This window comes from Ambystoma mexicanum, chromosome 5p, assembly GCF_040938575.1.
Source record: "Ambystoma mexicanum isolate Mex_15411 chromosome 5p, UKY_AmexF1_1, whole genome shotgun sequence".
Classification (NCBI taxonomy): Eukaryota; Metazoa; Chordata; class Amphibia; order Caudata; family Ambystomatidae; genus Ambystoma; species Ambystoma mexicanum.
The window spans coordinates 132,902,732-132,929,493 of NC_090930.1; the positions used below are offsets into that span (position 1 = coordinate 132,902,732).

Sequence of the window (26,762 nt, forward strand, 5' to 3'; positions counted from 1 at the left end):
AGACAGCGAGACTGAAAAGGATTAAAGAAGGGAAGTGCCCTTGACCTTTTCATGGAAAGACCGTAACTTTCAAAAGCCTTCCAAAATAGCAAACGCAAGACCCGAAATCAAAGCTGAAGGATCCTGCATTGTGTGTCGGAGGTACCCGGGTCTCTCCCGCATTGATAGTCAAGGCGGGGAGAATCGTTTGCACCGTGGTACTGTCCTTGGCTCCTACAACATAGCTGCACCACTGAAATCAACACAACCGGTGAGTTGAGAGAATGATACCAGACCAGTCTGTGTTAAAACCAAGGTTGCAAGCGGCAACATTGTATAGAGAAAACTGAAGAGAACAGTGTATGAAGCTTCTTGGCAAGTGATGCAAATATAATCAAAACAGCAGATCAGTGACTGACCTTTGAAGCCAAGATACAATACTGTAGACAGAGAGGTCCGGCACCACGTGGGTGCTCTTTCAAAAGTCTTGATTATGTATCCAACTGAAAGGTGGCAAATGTTAAAAGGAAAGGAATTGTGAAATCGAAGTGGTCCTGCAACGGGTCAAGCCAAACCCTGTGCACATTCAAAGGTCTTCCATAGTTGATGTTAATTGACATTGGTCCGAGCCCAGCAGAGGGAGACTGATTGTGGGAAAAGGAATCTGAGCCCAGCTGACAGGGATCCGCGGTGAACCGCGAGTCACCCGAATAAGAATCTCCGATGAACATTATGTTAAGAGGATCTGAGCCCGGATTAGGGGTATCTTAGGTGACCAACATTCTGTTAAAGGGATACGAGTCCAGGTGAGGGGGATCTGGGGTGAATAGCAAATCACCTAAATTGGGTACTTGTGAAATTCTGAGAGGAAAAGTTATTTGGTTGCATCAGGCCCTCTGAATGGAAAGACTTTGATAAGCAAAGAGACTTGAGCACAAAAGGCCCTGATGCCAATGATTGAACTGTATCCTCGTGCTAAAGAAGCCAGAAACTGTGCTGCGCTCAAGTGAAAGACTTTGTCCGTGCTGAAAACGTGGGGAAGGGAGGCCAATGGCCTGACCATCCTGACATATCATTTTCTCAACTGTTTTCTTTTTCACACACTGTTTCCCACACTATTTGTATTTAGAGGTAAGGATTGGTAAAAGGTTTATTAGTATAATCCCTTTTATTTTGACAAGACACCACTAAGACTGTGTTAGTATTTGATGGTCGTAGCTTGCTCCCATCTGTAGATTTAGGATTGGATGGGTGTTTTTCAAACCTTTTTGAAGTTCAATAAACACCCTTGAATTGTGGTCACTTGTGTCTGTCTTACTGTTGATATCATGCCTTCTTTACAGACTCCTAGAACTGCTTGCTCTAGCTTCTCTTCCACCCCCCCCCGCCCCAATCCTCGGACTCTCAGTCATCTTTCTTCTCAGTACTACTTTTAAATGTAGATGCAAAATACTTGGTTGGTATGCGGTCTTGTCAAGTATATTAGTTTGACTAACTTGACAATAAAACACATTGACTCTGGCGGGGGGGACTAAGTATTGGAGAAGTATTGGAGAAGTGGTTGGCAGTACAGACACTGGGGCATAGCGCGTTTCCTGAGAATAGTCGTCCCGAATCCGGTTTTCCTTCCCCATGTGATCTCCCCTCAGTGCTCCAACCCCGTGGGGATTATTGTTCTGTGGACGCACTGCCCTGACCCCATGGGAAAGATCTCCCCTTAGGGGAGAAGGTACGACATCCTCAGGTTCGTCACAGTTGGTAGCCCTGAAAAGACAGGTGTGAACGCTTGCACTCAAATGATACGAACTCCACGTGGCTTGTGCCAAAGTGGCTCACAAGATCCGCTGAACCAGGTAACAAAACAATTGCAGAGAAGCTTAATAAAACCTCCTGAACTGTACAAAATGACCAGTATTTATTTATTTATTTATTTATTCAAATTTGTATAGCGCGCATCAGCTCGGGAGCATCGTGAAATGTCCATGCCTACACGGGAGGATAACACAATGATCCTCTGCTAAGAAACTAGCCAATATTTAGCATCCATTAGTTACATAAAAGATTAATACACAACATATGTAGACATATACATCCCAGAACGACATAATCACAAGGGCCACCTTCTCGGATCAACTTATTCCCAGACATGGCGCTTACTAAAACCGTGAGACATGTGAAGACGCCCTCAATCATTTCTGACCCGGTCATGCATGTTGTGCTCAGTCATGATTTGGGGATCCCGTGTGTCTGTTCGCAACGTGTGCAGAGTAATTTGCCTAATTTCTGTGCATTTCAAAGCACATTGCATTTGTGAATTTGGGTGCACTTTTAAATGCACCCACCGATTTGTGCAAATACGCAAGGGGGTGAAAAGGGGCTTCAAATATGTCCTTTGTAAAACGGGGTGCTCCATTTTTGCGCCGCACTTGGGCTAAAATACATACATTGGGAAAATCTGGCCAACGGTGTGCTCGAATGACAGGAGCATTGTGTGGGTGATGCACTCACCGGCACACAGGCACGCGCCATCTCAACATTAAAGCGCCGCAACAAACATACTACACAGGTAAGACACACACAACATTCAACAGCACACTTGTGGGTGAATCCTGCACAAACGCATTCTACACAGATCGGGCAAATGCTATTCACAGCTGTTGATGGGCGCATTTGCTTGCGCCGACATACACATCACACCATGCTCTTCACGTAAGACCGAAACACGAGTCACATAAGTGTTTGCAGAAGACACATACACACACCCATCACGAACAGCACACGCGTACTAGAAAAACACAACTAACATGAATTTGTGGACGACGCGTGCGCGCACACACCCACCCCCAACAATACCATATGTGTAACAGACAAACAACACTAACACATCAAAAGAAAATGGGAATCGGTGAAGTTTTGTTTTTGCGAAAAGTTAATATTACTGACTACAAAATTGTGAAAACCACAAATGGTTGGAATGCCAACGTTAACAAGAGTCCCTCAAAACTCACTGGGCACTTTTGCTTGATGTATACAAATGCACAATAAAATAAAAGGTAACAAAACAGAAAATCTAAACACGTGGAGTAGGCCAACGTTACAGTACAAACATTCACTCCTAAGGTATTTTCCTAACATACACAAAGACCATCAGACTACAAATGGAACCTTAAATCACATTATACAGCCACTTCAAACACTCACATTACATATTTGGTAGCTCAGATATACACTATACTTGAAGTGTGTCTTAAAGCGAGTCTTGTGAAGTAGTGGCGTTATACGAGTTAATGCGCAAATTATACTGTGACTAACTGTTTTAATTAGAACAATATTTTTTATAAGGACTGAGTCTTTGTACATTGGCCTTTCCAACATTTATAAGCATCATATTTTATAGGAAGTCACTTTAAATGTTCTACATGTATGCATTATTTAGCATTTATTTCAGCACACAAAGCCCCTGAGGCATCTAGGCGCTAGTTACAGAAAGCCCATGGTAGATTAGTGCAAGAATACGCATATGGTTACAGGCATGAGAAAAGGTGTGTGTACACAGGCTGGCAAGCCTCCCCTCATGTTACAGGAGGCTACATCAGGCACTATTGAAAGACTGAATTTAAAATAACGAGCCTGAAAATGCAGTTTTTTTTAAATCGAATGTTCAAAATGACTTTCCTTTTTTGTATTTTAAATGCGGTGGGAATCCCCCGCAGTCCCTCTGAAAATTTTGATTTAAAAAAACTGCATTTTCAGCATTATTTTGTGATTCATTTTTTTGGAGGGAATACCACTTTAAATTCTTGTAAAAACGTCCACTAATGAGAAATATACGAGTATTCAAGCCAGCGCGGAGAGATTTGTATGTAGGTCTCCTACAGCAAATGTATTAAAACTGAATGAGCTGCGCCCGGCGTATCATTGTGCTCCCTTGCTCTCTCCTTCTCCATGTCTCACCCTACGGCGGTGTCTCTTTCTATGTAGATGAGAACCGCGTTGTCCTGTGTGCATTTGCTAGAGCCAGCCCAGTCGTTGTGGACTGTTGCGCTAACAGAAGGGAAAAAACAAATCTCTTTGGGTGTGAGTGAGGAGATGCTTTTGCAAAAACAGCTATTACCCAAGTAAAGAAAGGAAATAATTCAATTGTACTAACACAGCAAAGAGGCTCTTTGTAGAAGTGATCATTAGAAATGGACATTCTTTAAAAATATATATATATTTTAAAACTTTACTGGCAAGCGCTAGTAAGAGATCTCAGCAGCAAGCGCTTAGCCCGCTGAGCTATGTGTGATTTGCAGCTCACAGGTTTGAATCCCGGCCAGGCCCACTCAGCCTTTCATCCTTCTGAGGTCAATACATGAAAACCATCTTCGAGTGGGCAATTATTATGGCATATAACAATATTTGATGTTATTTTCAGAAAGAAGATCACCATTCCAAGATGATCCAGTACAATCCTGTTGTTCTCTTTGGAAAAACCCCTATGACAAGGGGAGAGGGGGGCATTAACAGTGGTGAGGGCCCCAGCCTACCTCAGTGATTCAAGCATACAGGCCCTTTTATCGCAAAGTACATGGGCCTTTCATGTGTGACAACATTCGCCCCAATAATAAGGTGTTTGTAACACTGACCCCTATATTCGGAGTGTGACACTGATGACTTTGATGCATGGAAAGAATGGTTGCGAGATCAGAGGATTCCGAGGGCTCTCGCGAGAACACGCGGACCTTCTTCTTGCAATGTTTTCCGCAGCTCTCAGGCAAAGGATGGCTGTGCGCATGCTCATTTCCCAAGCTGCAGACATCCTTAGAGAATCATCTGCTTAGGAATGCAAGCTTTTATTGAGAAAAATACATTGCAGCAAAACACAAGTCGTGCTACAATGAATTTGAACTTAATTTATGCAGGAAATGCATTGTTTGCAGAGGCTCCCCTGTCATTGTTGTGCGATTGTGCGATATGCAGTTTAACAGTATTACCTTTTTATATATGTATATATAAAAAACAGCCACGGCAGTGGCTGTGTAGTTATGCTTAAATTGCTAATCCCATAGGAAGAGCACTTTTTGGGCGGCTTATAACTTCGCTCCCCCTGGACGAATCCTCACCAAACTTTGCAAAAAGTATATGGCCCACTCTGATTTTTTTTTGCAAAGTTTGGTGAGGTTTGGTCCAGGGGGGGCAAAGTTATAGGGGGGACCCAAAACTTCTGTTTTTCCCATAGACATAATGGGAAAAAACTTTGCTCACGCCCAGTGGCGTTGCTAGGGGGATGTGCGGGGGCCGGGGACCCCTCTGTGAAACCATGTGCCCCCCCTTGTGTCCCCCTGCCTAAGACTAGCAGTGACCATGTTCTCCTCTTACATTTGTCTGTGCCCCCTACTTTTGTCTTTGGCCCCCTCTGTGCCCCTCCTAAATTTGATTCCTGGCGACGCCACTGCTCAGGCCTACAGCCCAAACAGCTGGACGGATTTTCACCAAATTTGCAGCAGGAGCAGAGGCTTGGTCCCGAAAGTGTGCTTTTGTTAATTTGGAGTAAATCCGTCCAGTAGTTTTTTTTTTAAATGACCAAAACGTAAGGCAAAAAAATGTGTGATATCTATGTCTGCTCAACAGACATACTTCCATGTTCGCTCCGCAGACAGGACACCGCAGCTTGCGTCATGTCCGCAGACATGTGACATGCTCTCTGATTGGCTGGGGTGAAGCGTGAAGTGCGTCAGATTTTTGGAGACGCCAGTCATCTTGGAGTCGCGTCCGGTGTCCGCGGACATCGCGGTAAAACATATATAAAAAAAATTGCACTCGTCAAACTTATCAAATAATCTTTGGGGAGGTGAGGGGTGTTGAAACTGGGATGGAATATGACTGCAAGAAGCAAAAAAATGTGTTAACTAAAAAACGTCCGAACACGAAGAAAGCACGTAGCAGTGTAGGCCACGCTCACACATAGAAGAGTTCACGTGGTAAAGCGCACGCGCACAACTACTTCTCCCCCTCTTGACATATACCGTGCCAGTCAAAACACGCAGACACTTTGTTTTTCAAACTCGCACGCGCGCCTCATCCGAACACGGACACGCGTTAAGGAAAACACGCAGAAATGATGGCTGCTCACAGGAGATAATGGAAAACACGTAGCAGTGAGGACCGCGCACACACGCTGTAGAAAACACGTAGCTGCGAAGACCGCACACACACGCTGTAGATAACACATAGCTGCAAAGACCACGCACACGTGTTGTAGAAAACACGTAGCTGAGAAGACCGCACACATGCAATGTAGATAACACGTAGCTGCGAAGACCACGCACACGCGCTGCACATAACACGTAGCTGAGAAGACCGCGCACACGTATTTAAGGAAGCACGTAGCAGTGTTTCTTTTTCAAACTTGCACGTGCGCTCTTAACAGATATATCCGCACTCACATGTGCCTCATCCAAACACGCACACGCACTGTATAAAACACATAGCTGCGAGGACCGCTCACACAAGCTGTAGATAACACGTAGCTGCGAAGAGCACGCACACGTGTTATAGAAAACACTAGCTGCGAAGACCGCGCACACGTGTTGTAGAAAAAACGTTGCTATGAGGACCGCACACACGCGCTGTAGATAACATGTAGCTGCGAAGACCGTGCGCACGTGCTGTAGATAACACATAGCTGCGAAGACCACGCACACGCATTGTGGAAAACACATAGCGGTGTAGACCACGCTCACGCGTAGAAGAGTTCACATTGCAAAGCACACACTCATAGGAGATTTCACGCAGCAGAGAAGTCTGCGCACACGCGTTGGAAGAAACACGTATCAATAAAGACCACAGCAGAGTTAGTGACTTGTGCAAACGAAAACCGTGCACGTGCGCAACTACTTCACCCGCTCTTGGCAAAGTTTGGTGGGATTCTGTCAAGAGGGGCAAAACAAGAGGGTGGTTTCAAAATTATGTAAAAGTTTATAAATGATGTGTCATTTGACAAATCTACACTTAATTTGGGAAACTGATAATACATATAGATATAAATGATTTTGGAAGTTTGGTGGGATTTTGTCAAGAGGGGCAACATTAGAGGGGGGGTCCCAAAATATTGTAAAGGCTTATTAATGTGGCATCAATTGACAAATCTACACAAAGGTTTGTAAAAAGATTATAGATCTAGATATAAATGTTTTAGTAAAGTCTGAATGGATTTGTCAAGTGGGGGCTAGGTTATATGACGATTGTTTGTGCATATATTTGACACTTTTGAAAAAATAAAACATGGGTGGATATCCAGCAAACTTGTGTAAGGAGCATTGAGAAGGACCTGAAAGCATGGTTTTGCAAATGTGCCCTTGTTTTATTTTTTGACCAGTGTCATAATGTAGGTACAAAAAATAGTGATATACCTTTGGTGACTGAGGTGTAGCCTGTGGCCATGGGCAGTGGCCACATTGTCCGGGTCATATAATAAGGGAATGATCTGTACAATTTGGCTACTGGCCATGACCATGAGGGACAAAACATGGGGTTAAAGTGGCCATGTCCTCCTAGGACTGGCTTTGTGGTAAAGTTATTCGAAATTGGTATAGATTTCAAAAGAAAGAAAAATGTGCTTGTGGTAATATGGTCATAGAGTTCTCTTTTTGCCTTATGTAGGCTGCCATGGAAAGCAAAGAGGGGCCCTGTATGGAACTACGCCTTCCCTTTCCCTGGTGGCCATCTTGGTAAAGGATTTTCCTTCCTACACCGGGATGCCGCAGGCGTCCCGGTGTGGGAAGAAAAATCCTTTTTTTAGCACCCGCTTTGGGAACCTAGGATGCTAATGGCCTTCATCCATTTAAAGTGACGTTATGGTTAAGTTGCACTAATAAAAACCTGTGAAATTTAGTAAAAAGCTTTGTTAAAGGGACGTTATTGTTAAGTTGCTGGGGTCCTCTGTGCCTCTCCTCTACCATATAGAGAGCGGAAGTACAGACACCCCCTACCAGTCTTTACAAAATTCAGTAAAAAATCTTTGTTAAAGGGACGTTATGGTGCCAAGTAAAACCGAAAACCCCCTGAAATTCACCAGTTATGGTAAGCTAAGCAACCATAACTCGCGTCACCACCGTGCACTGCTAAGACTAACACCCAGGACATCAAAGATGACATCACAAATGTCATTGATGACATCACTGATGACATCACATGTGCATTACTTTTCATGCAAAGTCTGTACAAGGGAATCTTATTATAATGTTGACAAAAAAGTGTCAAGGATCATTGGAATAAATATCATGAGCTACTTAATGCATTAAGCAATGCATTGATATTAATAGCACTCTATTATGAAGTTCTATCCAGTATACTAAGCTACTCATGGAGAAACATAGGCAGCGTGTGCAGCATACCTGATGGAGGTGCAATATTCATAATATTGCCATGTTGAATAGTGAAATGATAACTGCTTTCTTATTAGAGTTTTGTGTACTGTGAAACATGTAATAAGTAGCTAATAAAATCCACTTACTACATAATTGCATTATTACAGACAAAACACAAAGAGACAACAACACATACAAATATGAGTACATACAGGGAAAGTGAAGTAAGCAAAAAAGCAGCAGTAGTAGCAGAAAGTGTTCATAACATAACTAATGATCTTAATGCAAAGAAATGATTGCTCTGTTTCAAAGATGCTACTTACCCTATTTATATGTATCACATGATGTGACTGTACCCTAAGGAAAGTAGTGTGAGTACTATGTATACAAATATGAGCATATACAGGGAAAGTGCAGTAATTTAAAAAAACAGAACTATCAGAAAGTGCTGATAACCCTACTGATTATCTTCATGCACAGAAAGGATTGCTGTCTTTCAAGCCTGTGTCTTCCCCTATGTATATGTTTCATATGATGTGACTGGACCCTAAGGGAATTACTGTAAGAACATACTGGAAGGATAAGTCTACAAATATAGTACCTTTTCAATGTTTAGTTCCTGACTGTTACTGAAAAAAACCATGTGGCCTAGATATGTCAGTAAAGGAAAAAAGGGGGAGCCAGACATGTGATGTCATCAGTGATGTCATCAATGACATTTGGGATGTCATATTTGATGTCCTGGGTGTTAGTCTTAGCAGTGCACGGTGGTGGCGCGAGTTATGGTTGCTTAGCTTACCATAACTGGCGAATTTCTGGGGTTTTTCGTTTTTACTTCGAATCATAACGTCCCTTTAACAAAGTTTTTTTACTAAATTTCATAGGGTTTTAGTAGCGCAACTTAACCATAACGTCCCTTTAACAAAGATTTTTTACTGAATTTTGTAAAGACTGGTAGGGGGTGTCTGTACTTCCGCTCTCTATATGGTAGAGGAGAGGCACAGAGGACCCCAGCCAAGATTCTCTATTATTGGTAACATACTCGAGAAATCAAGGCCTAGCTTCTCAGGAGGTGATGCAGGCTGGTACTTGTGTATTCCCCGAACCCCCACAAAGGAATGCCCACACACTGTATTACTGAAAACACAGTCTTTATATAATTAATATTCAAAGGTATGTACACGATCACAATAACGCACTTTGTACTCGGAAATCCACAATGATAAATATATACAATTCTAAAGTGGTACCACCAATGTTATCAAATCTCATTAAAGTGCATCAACTGTACGGTTAAAATGTCACACAGATCAATAATGAGGAAACCAGGAATAGAGATAGGATGGAACGCAAGATGGTTGAAGCAATAGGCAGAATCCTGACCCCTACCCATAGGCACAGTTCTGGGTGGAGATCCCCCCACCTGGGCAAACTGTAAATAAAGATATATAGCACAAGCCCAGTCCATATATTGTTCAATAGTCTTATTTCCTCCTATTAAGATTTTACCCCCCCAATGTACCTGGTGGAGTAGAGTTCTCCAAAGATGTGTCGACCGATCCTTCTTGAGTGACTCCCTTTAAAGCAGGAGCCACGGATCGTCGAGAGGCGTCGAGGACCTCAGCGTTCAGTGTCGGGGAATTGACGGCCCTTCTTGAGTGCCCCCCCCCATTAATGTAGGAGTCAAGGGTTTTCGAACGTCCGACGGAGAACAGGTTGAACTACGGCGGTGGAGTGGCAGCTTCGTTCCTAGCGGTGCTCGTTGACGACGTAGCGTTGGCGTCCTGCATGGAAGAGGCGTGCGGGGCACCTCGGTGACGATAGTTCTGGACTGCAAAGAGAGGATGAAGAACTGTGGCCCAGCAAGGGCGTTGAGTCGTCGGCGTCTCTGTGGTCTTTAGGTGGTGGGAAACCCACCGGCAGATGCTCCTCGGCGCGTCGCCGGTTAGGCCTTCTTCAGCGGGATAAAGCGGGCGACGATGCAGACGAGAGCGTCTGATGATCAATTGAAGTTCTTAGGCAAATGGGAGCACGGCGGCTCTGCTCGGCGACGGCGGTCGTCGACAGTGGCGGACAACAGTCCGGGTACTTCCCTTTGGGATTCCACGGCAGTCCCCATCTCGGGTCGGCAGCCTGTCGTAGGTCTATCTACCAGGGAGCTTTGGCAAAGATCAGCTGGTGCACGATGGTCCCTCGTAGCTCGGGAAGAGGGCGCCTTACCATGTCCTCTCTGGGTCAGTCCTTGGAGACACAGCAGCTTTCAGATTGTGAAGGAGAGCAACAGCACTTCTTCTCTTCCAGCGGGGCTTCAAGTTCAAGCTTCAGTTACTCCAGTTACTCGTCGTAGTGGACTTCAGCTTCTGAACAATTTCCAGTGGTGAGAGGTCCCCAGATATACTATTCTGTCTCCCATCCACACTGCTAGGTCACACTCTGCAGCCAATCATCCAGAAGGGCATTCATGCAGTCAGTCAGCCAATCAGGCACGCAGTGCATTCAGGCCATCCTCCTCCCGCTCAGACACTCACAACAAGGAATGTGGATTGGGACAAGTACCAAGCCATTGAACACTACACACTGCATTCAGGCCAGTTTCGGGCAGGGCTGTCTCAGTCTTTGTCTTTCATGCCAGAAACCAGACAACCACAACAAGAAGTGCATATTGGTCACATACTCCATTCACCCAGGTCCCACACACAGGAAGTACCCACGACATACATCACCGGGAAGGCTCCAGCTAGTCTGGCCGGCCCTTCACAACAACACCATATATGGCACTTCCACCCAACAGCCAGTCAGGGGGAAGGGACAGAGTCAGGGCTTCCCAGGACTTTGGGGAAACAAGGTAATAGGTAATAGAAAGCAAGAGGCCACAGGGGCCATTTTGTTTTCCATCAGGAATCAACTGATTCCAATGGCAGGGCCGGGGTATCCCAAAATGGAGGATACTCCGCGCACCTGTCAAATGCAGCATGGAGCTGCCACCAGCCCATACCCTGCTCTGCGGGCCCCCCACCCATGGGTGCCATAAGGGTGTCCCACGGGTCCGTTCACCAAACCAAAAGAGAGAGCTGCACCGCCAGGAGTCCCACATGAATTCCTGCGCGGAAAACGGAAGAGTAAAGGGCTGGTTTGTCCATGCCGGAATTCGAGCCAGAGTCCTGCAGGCTGGCCACAGATGAGGCCATACAGCAAACAACTAACTCCGATTTAACCCTTCAGGGGGCTATTTTATTCACAAGGAAGTTACAATAGTAGTGGGACTAAGTTAGAGTTGTTCATAGTTCCCTCTTTGTGAATTAAATAATTCTCTCCAGGTTTAAATCAAGGGTAAACCAGAGTAACTTCTATGTAAATTGGTCTCGCTCGGGTGTCTCGGTAGTGGGTGCTTAACTCGCCAAGCTACTTTTTCCATCTCTCAAAACACAGACGAGAATACATAAACTGTGCAGCCTTCGCAATCATGAGATGTATACCTTAAAGTGCAGTAACGTAGATAATGCCTGACTCTACAAGGTAAAGGCATGAAGTCGAAACACATGATACCACGAAAACAGGGAATGTAAATGTGTGGGTAAGGCGTCCTTGCCTTCATCACTGACTTTGGCAACTGACTCGTGTCCTTCTATCTGCGGCACTGGACAAGGTCAGCAGTCACGACATGCGGTAAAGCTCAGACTCCAGCAAGGCCATATGTGAAAGTCTTCTATGCTGCAATATCCCAGAACAATAAACCAGACACATTTTACATGTAAAGCAGGGTGGGCGGTCATAATAAAGGCATTTCAAAAGAACTACATTATTGAACTTGATAATCTGAAACAAGAAATGATGCCCACAAATTGTATTTGTGTGTACATATTATATATTAAATGTGGTTTAGCTTCCTATGGATTTAGAAGCCCCTGCTCAACTCAGCACTGCTTAATTTCACCCCAACCTATTTCCATGAGGAAACAGAGGAACATTGCCCAGATCCCTCAAGGGGGCCTCCAACCCTACTCCAGCCACCCCAGCATCCCCAAACCACACTACGACCGGCCAGAAACGTTTTTTTTTCTTCTTAGAGTAAAAGTAATTGTTTGCAGCTTTACGTTCAGTAGTCCTCATTACTGGAGAGTTATTTTAGTGTCTACCATGTCAAAGTCCAAATGAAGCTGGAAATTGAAACAAATGAACCAATGAGAGAATGTGGGGCAAATTCACAAAGAGGTAATGCTGAGTAACTGTGCACAAAGAAGTGACCGCAAGTAACTCAATGGGCTTTGGCCATGCGGCATGGCGTGGCTGCGCAGCCATGCGCCATTGACACTGAAGCACTAAATGTGCTACCACTGAGTGCCACCTGCAGTCCCATGCCCTCCAGGAGCACGGAGTGCTGGACGCTCTCATTCTACATCAAGGGCAGTAACTTCCTGCCGATCTCGGTACTGGCATGTTTTGCGTGTGCCCCATTGTGTGGTCATGTATCGTGGCACCATACCTGCCTAGTCTCGGGTGTACCCCGTAGACTCTGGGTTTTTACGTTCTTCATCCGGGGGAAGAGCGTGGAGGCTCTGGGGTTTGCAGCAATCTAAAGAAATCCGCCCAAACTTCAATGGGATTGACTACACACATGCCATCTGTGGGCAATCGCATCGAGGTGTCGGCAGCAACTAAGGATCTTTGACAGGTCTGAAGACCGCCACCCAGTTAACAGCATCTCCTGATGTGAAGAGAGTGACACGTGCGCACACACAAATAAAACAAGACTGCTCTTTCTTTTGTTTGCCTGTTTGCGTGTCTCGCAGCCGTGCGCTTGTTCTTCTTCTTGCTGATAGATTTTTATCCATCAGCTGTGATTTTTGGATACCGAGGCTTGAGCCTCATTACTCCATCTTCTCGGGTTGAGTATGTAGTCATGGGTTTGTATTCTTCTTGCTCTGTGTGGTCTTGTCACAGTTGAGCTGGTTTCACAGGGTCTTCGCAGTGATGGGCCGCGGGTAGCGGTTGAAGGGGTTTGCAGTGGTGGCAGTGAGTCTTCTGATCAGAGGGTTCGGGTTCTGATCCAGTCCTTGGCAGAAGTTCTTACTCAGCTTTGCTAGATGTTCGCCCAACATCTCGATGTCCAGGTCTCTGTGAAGGTCTGCTATCCTTGTGAAGATTGGAGCTCCAGACGATATCCGCAGGGCCTTGTTCTGGACTATCTGAAGACTCTTCCGGTGTCGCTCATGGCAGGTCATCCATGCTGGGGAGGAATACGTCAGGGTTGGTCTGATGATCGCCTTGTAGACATTGATCTTTGTCTGGAGGGGCATGGACTTGCTCTTCAGGAGTGGGTACAGCGCTGCCATCTTTCCTGTTGCCTTCTGCTGAGTATTCTCGATGTGGCTTTCCCAGTTGAGTTTGCTGTCCAAGGTCACACCGAGGTAGCGGCTGCTGCTCTCCCATTTGATGATCTCCCTGTTGAGGCTGATGTGTGGGTGCTCCTTGATCTTCTTTCTGGTGAATAGTGTTGCAGTTGTCTTGCTGGTGTTGAGTTTTATCCGCCAGTCGCTGTACCACTTCGCGATGGTATCCAATGAAGCTTGCAGGTTCTTCGCCACTTCCTTTTCGCTGAATGACTGGGAGATGACTGCAACATCGTCTGCATACAGCGCCAGGTCCGTCTTGTGGAGATCTGTCGGGATGTCGTTGGTGAAGAGGTTGAACAGGAAGGGTCCGAGGTTCGATCCCTGTGGCACGCCTGCTCGGATGGGATGTGATGAGGACATCTCGGACAGCATGGCGACGTGGAAGGTGCGGCCTCTCAGGTAGCTTCCAATCATCTTCACCAGGTAGTTCGGAAATCCCAGGCCTATCATCTTGTGCAGCAGTCCCTCGTGCCAGACTCGGTCAAATGCTTTGGCGATATCCAGGAAGACGATTCCTGTGGACTTCTTGATGTTGAGTCCGTGGCTGATGGTGTCCACCACTCTCAGTAGCTGATGAGTCGTTGCATGCTCCTTTCGAAATCCAACCTGTTCCTTTGCTAGTAGATTTCTTTCGGAGGTGAAATTGCTGAGTCGAGCGAGGAGGACCTTCTCCAGAGAGCAGCCGTTCTCTGTTTCTTTTTTAAAGTGGTTGAGTCGGGTGGGCGGGGTTTGGGGAAGGGGACGGGGCATCAGTGACATCATTCCCCGGGTTTTGCTTTTGGAAATGTAGGCAGTTTATTCGTGGCACAGAAATTGTGGCTAAGAGACACAGCCGTTGACTGGAAAGTTGCCAAATCCAGCTGGAACGTTAAAGAAAATACATGTGTGCCACCATGCAGGCTCATGGTATGCTTCTAGTGGGCCAATTTAATTTCCGCATCAGTGCCAACCAGTCTTTCCATGGGAATGGTGTGCACTGCCTACATTCCCAAACGCAAAACCAGAGAATGAAGTCACATATGCCCCGCCCCCTTCTCCATGACCCGCCCCACCCAACTCGACCACTTTAAAAACAAACCAAAAACGGCTGGGAGACATGCCTCTTTTCCAAAATTAGTGCTAGGTAAATTTCAGATTAAACACGGATCACGTGATGTTAACCAAAGTATTTGTTGTGGACTTAAAATTCTCTGTTCTTTGAATTACTATTCATACATCTTAAAACTGCAATGGTAAAAGCAACGCTACGGATGCTTTCATATGAGCCTTCCTCCCCTTTTTTAACAAACTGAAGCAGCAGCTCTCCAAGCCTCTTTTCCTCCGCAGTGAGTCGAGATTGTGTGTGCAAGTGCCACTCTCTTCACGTCAATGCAGGACTGAGATGTGGCTAAAAGGGGAACTGGGAGCCCCACCTTCCGATCTGCCGCAGTTCCTTAGTTTCTACCCACACCTTATGTGATTGTCCAGTATAACGGTGTGTTTGTAGTCAATTACATCGAGGCATGGGCGGATTTCCTTGGATTGCCGGTAATCCCGGACACTTCACGCTCTTCCCCGGAGTTCCGGGGAAAAACCCAGAGACTAGGCAGGTATGATGGTGTGCAGTTAAAATATTCCTAACAGAACACTTTCCCATATATTGTCCCTTCTGGTTTCAGGGGTCTGCAACCTTTGGGTCTCAAGAGGTTTTGAACTACAACTCCCATCAGCTCTAGCCAGCATAGTCAACCGTGAGGGATCATGGGAGATGCAGTCAAAAACATCTGTAGAGCCACAGATTGCAGAACACCCCAGGGTTTAGTGAACTTGTGTTAAAGTGGCATCAATGGAGATGAAAACTGTGTCACTTAGTCAAGACCGATTTTCTACTCATGGACCATAAAGCCATAGGTGTCCCTTGAGAGGGGATTATGGGGGCGATTGCCCCCCACCCCCACCTATTGGCTGCTTTGCCCTTTCCTAATTGGTAGCCTGCCCCCCTCTGGCAAATAACTCTTTCCAGGAGCCTTAAAAGTGCTCCTTCGTCATTTGTGCGTTTGTAGGTTCCATTTGCTGAGCCGGAGTTCTTTTTTCTGGACACCACAGGAATCAATGGGCCATGAATACCACTGGGATGGGGGCCATCGCTGTTAAAAGCAGGTTACCTACCTGCTGGGCACACTATTGTTTTCCAAATTTACATCTTACACGTGTCTAGAAAAAAAAGACGTTTCCAAACTGAAATTTACATTCACTACTTTTCTTGTAGAACTACCACACACATACCCTGTGATTTTTGTACCCATTCCTTTGTATTTTATCACAGGATATGTTTCTAAAGCTGCTATATGCTTGTCAACCTGCATGATTACAAATAAATGCTTCTACTGTGCTCACAGCAGTTATTAGGAAATTAAACTGTGGGTTCATGGGTGTCAGATTTAGATTTTCACTATGGGGGCAGAAATTCCCCCTCATTGCCCTAAATATAAGCAAACTACCACATCCCATCCCCTCGCTGAGCACATTTTAAAGCACTTATTTTTTTTAAAGAAATTGCAAAAAGGGATATGATTTCCAGCCAGTTTTAAATATATAATATCTTAGCATCAGTCCCTCAACGTGCTGAGCTGCCCATGTAGCCTTTTACTGTAGGACATTTCTATGGATCCCTTAATGTGTTCAGAATCCCTGCATTAACAACAGTCCAGTTCATGCACATGACTCCAAAGTCAACCGTATTTAATCTCCAGTTACACTGACCTGTGCATAAATTCATTGACAGTGTACCAGTGGCGGCTTCTCCATAATGGGTGAGGGGTGCCGGCCCACAGGCATCCTCGCCCATTATGAAGAAGCCAAGGTGCCAGCCCAGTGCAAACACTAAGCACTCCCTCGGCTGCTTTTTCCCGCTGAGGGAGCACTTCTCGGCTGCCTTGAACTGTTAAACGAAAACACGGTTTCCTTTTTGACAGTTCTGTTTCCCAGCCTTACATAGCCAATGAGCCATGTAAGGCCATGGGAGTTTTGCTTCCCCAACATTGCATGGCCCATTGGGGATGCTAGCTGAGGAACTGGAGGTTTGTATGTGCGTTAGGAAGCGCTATTGTGCACCTCGCACATACAAACTGAGCGGGCCACTTTGTCATCACCGCTCTGACTCTTGCGCACAAACAAGGAAGCACTCTTCTTCGTGCTTCCTGTTTATGCTACGCAGAAGCTGAAGCACTTGGAGGGAACATCAGGACCGAGGGAGATGGTATGTAACTTTAAATATGTGTATGTATGTGTGTATGCTTGTTTTGTGTGTAATGAGTGAGTGTGAATGAGCAACTGTCTGCGAAGGTTGTGTGAATGTGTGTGCTTGTATGTTTGTACTGGGACGTGGAACTGATTTTGGCAGAAGAGGGTTTGTGCATCAGCCAAGCTCCCTGTGCGAGGTGCTGGGGAATCCCAGGGGGGCAGGCATGGTATTTAGTTTTTCTGGCCTTCTGTGATATATGCCCAGTAAAAAATACCATGCCTACTCCCTTGGCCCCCCAGCACCTCACATGCACACATAATCACATTGTGTGTGCGAGGCACTGGGGAACCTAGAGGGCAGACATGGCATTTTCTTTTACTGTGCTTCTATGATAAAGCAAGAATGTTTATTGTGTGTTATTATGTAGCTAGACTGGCATTTTAATGCAACCAGTCTAGCCATTTCATTCTGAGGCATGATATTTTGTATTGGCATATTTGATAAAGCAACCATGATAAGTGTTATTATGTGGCTAGACTGGCATTTTGATGCAGCCAGTTTGGACATGTTGTCATACTGTGGCAGGGCATTTTTAATGGCAATGCCAACTGGAGTATGTTCTTACATGGAGAGCGAGGTCTCCAACGGGCCGCTGGATTCCATCCATGAACCGCGCGAGTCCTGCTTGGATTGTTGCATACAGTCCACCTCCTGGTGAATCACCTTCCATGACCTAGTTCTCCCGACTCATCCGGTTTACAGGCCACAGGCTGACCTGAGTGGTTTTGGAACTTTTTCCTGCTTCTATGCGACGACGTGGATTCGCAGATTTCTTGCCACTGAGCAATTGATTACGATAACATAGAATTTCTCACGTGTACCAATTTCTCTGTCCTGATGAAGGCCGATCCAATGACAGCTACCCAAGGATAGCCCCTAGGCTGAAACACAGTTGTGTTGACCCATAGCCCTTGTGTTAACAATTCTTCACCACTACACATTTTTTACACACTTGTCAACCTGTACTGCAATTACACTGTCATTGCTCATATCATCCTCTAATAGGGAACATAGAGGATGTAATTGCTGGAAATTTTAAACCCAAAAATGTGTTCTTGGGTCTTGTTATTTATGTATCACGCCATGTCTGTTCCATGTATTTAGTTGAGTATCCCTTGTGTACCTACTGTGTACATAACACTTGCTGCTTATATATTAAATAAGAATCAATGTAGCAGTCATCTTAACTAAATGTGTGTTCATTGACTGTCAGGATTTGGTGTTCTTTCTCTCTGGGTTTTTCATGACCTTGCTCAATTGGGTCCGATAAACGTTTACCTACCTGGGTAGAGCAAGACATTAACCAGGTGCCTTTTTTATACATTACATGGAGATAATACCATATTTTGGCAGAACAAGTGGGAACATGATTTCTTATAGTATCATTACTGGCTTTATACGTAAAGCAAAAATGAATATGTGCTTAAATGAGAATAATGGAATATATTGGTGCAACCAGCATGGAAATGTATGGGCGCAGCCAGCGTGAACATGTTTTTATACTAGCATATATTGTGGGCAAAGGCAACCTGAAAATGTGTTTTGACGAAATGCTCCTCTGCTCTTTTGGTGAATTGCATCTAACAGAATTTTTTTATGTGTTAGCGTACAAAACCAATTGGAAACCGTTTGGCATTATACCCAATTTTTGCACCATTTTAAGCCATAACACCACTTAGCTGGTTCAGGCTCCCTTGGTACGCTCTGTCACACTGTCATATTTGGGGCTTATACGTACGCCCCTCCAATTAAAAGAATCACCAACCGCCACTGGGGTGTACAGCCAGAAACTGAAAACTGAACAATTCTGCGGGGGAAAAGTGTGAAGGGAGCAGTTGCCTCCGTTCCCCCTGTACCTGGCGCCTTTATTTGACATTTCATCTGTTGAACAGACTGTCCTCGACTATCATTTGGAAATGAGGCAAGAGGGATATCTCTTCTGTTAAATTGACTATTTGTGACCAGCTATTATTTAAAGCCAACCCGGAAGCGATGACTCTTCTGCTAAATACCACCTCGTACTACACAGTATTGGAAGCTGTGCTGGGAGTGATGTCTGCTTGAAGTAAAAGAATGCAGTTTTTCTTGCTGAGTGTAAGGGCATTTTTGCAACTGTTTTATGTATTGTTTATTTGGTTTTTTTATAACATGCTTAATACCAGCGTTTGGTTTCTAAGTGCAGATCTGGCATTTGAACCTCTGTTGCTCTGCGCAGTCTTACTTCCAAGATGACCATGTGGACCCTGCGCTATCCTCCGTTGAACAAAAGTTAACTTTTTAGGATGTATATTAACTTGATGCAAAACTTTTAGTGCATTAAACCTACTCTGAAAATGCTTAATGACACTTTTTCTTAACCAGATTGGTAAAATATAGGTATACTAAAACAAGTTTGGCCTGTTGACCCTTATTTGATGTGCCACCACCCCACATCATCAGGTTGCATTTATATCTGCGGTTTGACCCCCCAATACTGATTTATAGTAATGCCACTGCATAAAGCCCAAGGACCTACCACATTTGCCCCAGCACCGTTTGTTTTAATTGTGCATTTGCAAGGCACTTATACAACAAGAAATTGTGTTTCAAAGCACCCTAGAAAATGCTGTGTTCTTTTGTAACTATTAGCTCCATTTTAAGCATTTTGCATAATTTGCCTTCAGACCATAACCCAATTGTTTCCTTCATGGCTAAAGCCTTGCCATGATGTTGCAGCCCACAGGTCTTAACTCTATGCCAAATCAATCTTTGTCTACATAGCAACTCATATTTGTCAAATGCTGAATGAGAAGTTACGCCCAAATGTTGTGCAGCCCAGCAGTTAGCACTACCACTACTGCAGTGGTCTTCAAACTGGGTGGCTGACCCCCCGGTGGGTGGGGGGAGCAAAGTATGTCTAGGGGAGCGCCAGACTCTTTAAAAAGTGATTAAGATTACTGTTTTTAATACAAAACAAGCGTTAAGGTGACTGCTTTTAATAGAAAACATAGAAAATATAAGCAGTAGGAAATGTGCTTGTATTTTAAAGAGCCTGCCCCCCCCCCTGGACACCCGTTGGGCCGTGGGGGGGGCAAGAATCAATATTTCTACTCAGGGGAATGGGGGGACTTGGTATGAAAAGGTTTGAAGAGCACTGCATGGGACAAAAGAAGACTGAATTTTGCTGGTATCATGCACAAGCATACGAAAAGCAGCCCACGCTCCCAGCATGCTTTGCAAATTCTGGCAGATATGCTGTGGTCAGCGCGCCACATACATTACTGCAGAAAATATGGACTTTCTGCCTAAGCCCCCAGTTCCCATGCAGAAATTAGAACGTCTTTTTTTGTAGAAAATTCATTTAAATGTATGGATACTAAAGTTTGTCTACATTGTATTTTTTTTGTTTTCATTATATGTTCTTCGAGAAAAGGAAGATTTGAGTATTACTTCAATAGGGCCACACGTGTTTCCTGTAAAACGCTTCTTTCTCCAAGGCCATAGAATTCTAATTAATTTAACATTTTTCCTGTAGACATTCCTGCATTATTTGTCCCACTTTGCATTCTGCCTGCATTTGAAGCATGCTCAGTTTGATCTTGTTTTGCAGGCTTTAGCTCTATTTTTATTTAAATATTTTCTAGGCGCACCAACCTTCTTTCATAGATCGGGTCCCGCGCGGTAGGCCTGCTGAAGCTGGTTTGAGCCGGTTAACTGAACAGGACTAGAGATTGGGGAATTCTTCCAATATAATGTTCTACTTTCAGGAACTATCGCTTGGGAATACAATTGGAAAACAGACACAAAAAAACAAGTTCTCATGCATAAATAAAACTATTAAAATGAAAAGAGATTAAACATATAGTCAAATATTACATGCAGGGGGGTTCAGCGGGGGGGATGGGGAAAATAATAGCTAGGTTTGCTGTGCTGCCGATCAAACTAACCAGAGTATATTTTTCGAGGTCTTCTGTTCCTAGAGCACTTAATGTACCAGTCTACAGAGAAATACCCCTTATGCCCGTTGTGCGAAGATGTGTTCGCTAGGACTGTTTTTATATCGCTGAAAAAAACCTTGTTAAAAGGGAAGTTGTGTGTAAGTTGCACGAATGAAAACCTTTGGAATTCATTGAAAAACACGTTCTTAAAAGGGACGTTATCGTTAGAAAAGTAAAATAAAAAAAATAAAAGAAATTCGCCAGTTATGGTAAGCTATGCAACCAGAACTCACGCCACCACCATACACTGCTAAGACTAACATATGGGACAAAGATGACCATAAATGGCATCACTGACAACATCACATATAACATCATTTCTGATGAAAAGCCCCTACATGGGTTTTTTTTAGAATGTTGCTAGCAACATATGAAGGGTGATCGCGAGACCTCCCATGAGCTACTTACTCCATGTATCACAAAATGTACTTATTCTAACAGAAATGTTCTATTGAAGTGTTGTTGTTAAATCTAATAGTACATAACCACAAACAATGGCTGCAGCATGCACCACTGAAGTAGAGTATTTTTATTCTAGTAATATTGGCCAGTGGAACCATAAATCCAAGCCTATCAGAATCTTGACGAATGTTCAACTTGAACAGCTGACAATACAAGAATTACTACAGGTGTTAGTACAGAAAATACATATGGAGAGCATCAATGCATACACATCTGAGGCACATGCATGGACACTCTAGTTAGGAGGAAAGAAACACCATGACCAGAAAATGAAATTGAGATTACAGTTCATCATCATGCATAAAAAATGAATTGTCTGTCTGGGACCTGCTTATTGTTCCATGTATGTGCAGTATGAGCTCAGGCCAAACACTAAGGAAAGTACTCTAAGAACATAGCACAAGGTTAAAGTCAATAAATACAGCAACTTTAGAGTATGTGTATCATGTTTTCAATGAAGTATGACCAGATTAAGTATCCTTAAAATTCCCACTGTCACTTAACAAAAACAAGCACCACGGATATGTGATGCCATCAGTAATGTCATCAATGTTACCACTTGTGATGTCATCTTTGATGCCCTGGGTGTTAGTCTTAGCAGTGCATGGTGGTGGCACGAGTTATGGTTGCATAGTTTATAGTAACTGGCAAATTTCTTTGGTTTTTCGATTTTACCTTGCAACCAAAATGTTAAAACATTTTTTTCAATTAATTTCATAGGTCTTTATTAGTGAAAATTAAAATTAATGTCCCTTTAACAATGTTTTTTCAGTGAATTTCATACGTTTTTATTAGTGAAAAGGTTTCATGATGTTACAGCACTGTATATAAGTTATTAATAATTCCTCTTTTAAAACATATATCAAAGAACTATAAACCTCCTTTAACAAAAACATTTTTTGCAGCGCATACTGATGTGTATCGTTTTCAGCAGCGCATGCTGGGGATGTCAGTCATGGTTGAATTGCCTAGGGCATGATGCTCGACCCCAGCTCCACCAAACCATCTACGTTATCCACTACACCTAGCCTGCATCCTAGTCCAGTGTCAACTCTACCCCCATAATGTGACCAATGGCCAGTGCTCATGGCTTGCAGCCATCGCCAGTCTCCACAATCAAGGAGCATGTGCTTCGGCTGTGCCACATGCCCCAATAAGCAAATTAGAGAAGACATTTGTCCTTACTGAGGGCCTGGCCCAATGCCCAGGCACCAAAGATGCATCACTATTTGTTGTACCTACATTTTGACACTTTGAAAAAAAAAATACATGCCAGATTTGTAAAAGCAAGCTTTCAAGTCCTTGCTCCTCACGCACATTTGCTGCAATCCCATTACCTGGATCGTCTCTTTTCTTACCAACAGATCCATGCAAGTTTTCTCCGACTCCGCCTCTGCCTCCCCAGCTCTGGTTACCTGCAGGGTATCCAAGGGTCTTAAGTATCACCTCCACTTTACAGTATCTTCACTAAACCCCTCTTTGCCCTCCTAGATGCCAAAGACATAACCTATACAAACTACATGGATGATAGGCAACTACTTATCCCCATCACCAGGCAATAACACCACAGACTCCCGCACTCTCAGCTCAACCTACCAGACCTTCCAGACCTGGATGGCATCCAACATGCTTTGACTTGATGATGACCAATCAGAAATCCTCCTGGTTAGCGTGCAAACTTTGCTAAGCAAACTGGACATTTCTCACAAATCCTTTGTCATTGACGGCTTTACCATCGCGGTCTCTAGCGATGTTAAGATGCTAGGGTTCTACCTCAACTCCGCTAACAACACAGGTCAATGCCATCCCCTCCTCGGGGCCTACGCCACTAAGCTAATCAATGCCTGCAGACAGTTTCTCTCTATTGACAGTTGCCTCACCATTGCCCACACGCTCATTGAATCGAGACTGGACTACTGAAATGCCCTATTTGCTGGAACATCCTCGCACAACATCAGCAAGCTGCAGGTGATACAGAATAATGCACCTAGGGCTGCCTTGAACCTCCCTCAATGAGAGCACATCACTGCTACAAGAAGAAGTGTGCACTGGCTACCATTTTGAGAAAGCATCACTTGTAAAACCCTAGCCATCACACACAAATGTCTCACTAACGATGCCCCACAATACCCATCACTCAAGTTCACAAAAGCAAATTCTGTGAGACCCACCCACTCTATGTATGCTAACTACTTATCACCCACAGATTTAGTCTACAAAGAGCTGAGGGATGAGCTTCCTGGTAATAGCCTCAAGGAACTGGAATGTTCTACCGCCAGCGCTCAGAACTGAATAATCGTACTGGGCCTTCCGCAAGCACCTCAAGACTTTGCAATTCAACCAGGACTTCACTCTGGCAGCACTCCGCTGCCAGCAAAATTGCCACTTTTTGTGATCTGTCCAAAGGCATCACTACTATTTTCTTCTATCTGAATGTAACAGCTACCTCTCAATGTACTATGCTAGAAAATGTTTATACATTTTTTTTCATTTGCAAACAGCGCCTTGATACCTACAAGTTGTGTGCTTTACAAATGACAAAGAAATACATAAATAAATAAATCTCGTCACTGGTTATGGCCACATGCTTTCCCCCAGTCACCAAAGGTATATCACTCTTTTTGTGTTTACATTATGACACTTTTCAAAATGTAAAACACAGACATTTACAAAACCATGCTTTTGATTCCTTGCCAATGTTCCTCGCAAATGTTTGCTGCAAATCCATCTGTTTTGTTTTTTGAAAAGTGCCAAAACAAAGGTACCAAAATAAAAAGGATATAGCTTAGCACCCACGTGATGAAATGCATTCAAACTTAGCACAAACATTCCAATTTGGTCTATAATCATGTTGCAAACATTTGTGGAGATTTGTCAAACGTCACAAAAAGTTATAAGCCACCTAAAGAAGTTGGGACCCCCCTCTAATTTTGCCCCCTCTTGACAAAATCCCACCAGAGTTTGCAAAAGCAAGAGTCTAAACTCTTCTTACAAACTTCAATAGAGATTTGTCAAACGGCACCAAATGTATAAGGGACCCCCCCCTCAAATGTTTCCCCTCTTGTTGAAAAAGGCACCAAACTTTCCAAAAGCATTAAAAGTTGGTTCTACAATTATATTGAAAACTGTAATGGTTTCATTGAATGGCGCCAAATGCAGAAATATGCATGCATGTCCTCGAACATTTGTCAAGTTTACGAACATCACAGCAATGTCCCCGAACATCTGAGATGTTCATGGGCATCAGAGAAGAATGAACACCTGATTTTTGGCTTTTTCTGGCCATATCCCATCCCATCCTCTTCACCCCTGACTTCCCCAGAGATGGTTTCATTAGCTTGGCATCTGCAATGTTGTGTTTTGTTTTACTGCAATGACTGTGGACTAAGGGTGCAGTTCACAAATCCAACATGGTGTCCATTTGAAAAGTTTTAATGCACCTCAAGTTTTTAATTGTCCAATCAGTGTGCGTGTACGTTGTCCGTGAACATCACCCGGCTCTTTGATTGGCCTAGCGGGGTCCGCAGACCGGACGCCGATGTCACTAATTTCTGACTTACATTATGGGTATTTTCTAAATATCTACTGGACGAATTAACACCAAATTTGCAAAAGCATGCTTTCGGGACCAGTCTGCCTTTCTGCGCACAGGTTTGGTGCAAATCCATCCGCGGTTTGGGTTGTTGAGACAAGCAACATTATTTTCCATTCATGGGTATCCGGATTTCAAAAGTTTTGGGAACCACCCCCTATAACTTTGCCCCCCCCTTGACTAAACCACTCAAAGCTTTGCAAATTAATTCAGAGGTGGCATATTCATCGAAAAACACCAATGTTATAAGCCGCCCAAAAACTGCTCTTCCTATGAGTTGAGAAATGTAACCATGACTACAGGCCCTGTAATTACATGACCTGCGGTAGTGGCCATGTATTTATGGGAAAGTTGCTAAACCCATAGGAAGAGCACTTTTTGGGTGACTTATAACTTCGCTCCCCCTGGACGAATCCTCACCAAACTTTGCAAGAAAAGTATATAGCCCACTCTGAATTGTTTTGAAAAGTTTGGTGAGGTTTGTCAAAGGAGGCAAAAGTTGTAGGGGGGTCCCAAAAGTGAGTTTTTTCCATAGACATAATGGGAGAAAACTTTGCTCACGCCTAAAGCCCAAACCGCTGGACACATTTTCACCAAATTTGTGGCAGCAGCGGCGGCTCAGTCCCGAAAGTTGCTTTTGTTAATTTGGTGTACATCCGTCCTGTAGTTTTTTTTTTTTTAAAGGACCAAAACGTAAAGCAAAACAATTAGTGATATCTATGTCCGGTCCGCAGACTAACATCCCTGTTCGGTCTGTGGACTGGCCTCTGATTGGCCCAGAAGAATTTGCGGACTTTTGCATTGACCACGGACATCGGGGCACAGCCGCTGATTGGGTGGTGAGAAAACATGAAATGCATCGGCTTCTGCGAAACGCCCGCCATGTTGGATTCGCAGACTTTTTTGGGGTCCGCGGACAGCGCGGCGAAGACATTAAAAAATAAGCTACATTGCACTTGTCAAACTCAAACTCAACAAACAATCTTTGGGGAGGTGGGGGGATGAGGATGGGATGGGATGTGATGTGGCCATAAAAAGCAATAAAAACGGGTTGTTTCACCCCTGACAGTCCACAAACACTCCAGATGTCCTGGGGCAGTCCTGTGGTGTCCGCTGACACTTCAGATGTCCTAGGACATCTGTACTTATTTCTGCATTACAGGGTTGGAGAAAAGTAGTTTTTGGATGGCTTATAACTTTAGCGCCACTCAATGAAACTGCACGTGATTCTACAATTTAATTCTAGACCTAATACTGAATGGTTTTGCAAAGTTTTGTGGGATTCTGTCAAGGGGGGCAAAATTAGAGGGAGGGTCCCAAAATATTGTAAAGGCATATAAATGTGGTGTCATTTGACAAATCTGCACAACATTTGGGAAAACGATTTTGGATCGAGATATAAATGTTTTTTTAAAGTTTGGTGGGATTTTCTCAAGAGGGGGAGAAATTAGAGGGGGCTCTCAACATTTTTAGATGGCTTATAACTTTGTTGCTACTTGACGAATGTGGACAAATGTTTTGAACAAGATTATAGAATCGGCCTTCAATGTTTGTGTAAAGACTGAATGGATTTTGTCAAGTGGTGGCTAAGTTATATGACTATTGTATGTACATACATTTTGTCACTTTTGAAAAAATTAAATATGGGTGGATTTCGAGCAAACTCATGAGGAGCATTGGCAAGGACCTTAAAGCATGGTTTTGCAAATGTGCCTGTGTTTTATT

General features: G+C 44.1%; 1 protein-coding gene across 1 annotated transcript in view; it reads right to left on the reverse strand.

Moving 5' to 3' along the window:
• Nucleotides 1–26,762, reverse strand: part of LOC138480784 (adrenodoxin-like) — a 364,929-nt gene that overhangs the window by 235,318 nt on the left and 102,849 nt on the right. The window lies entirely within an intron of this gene.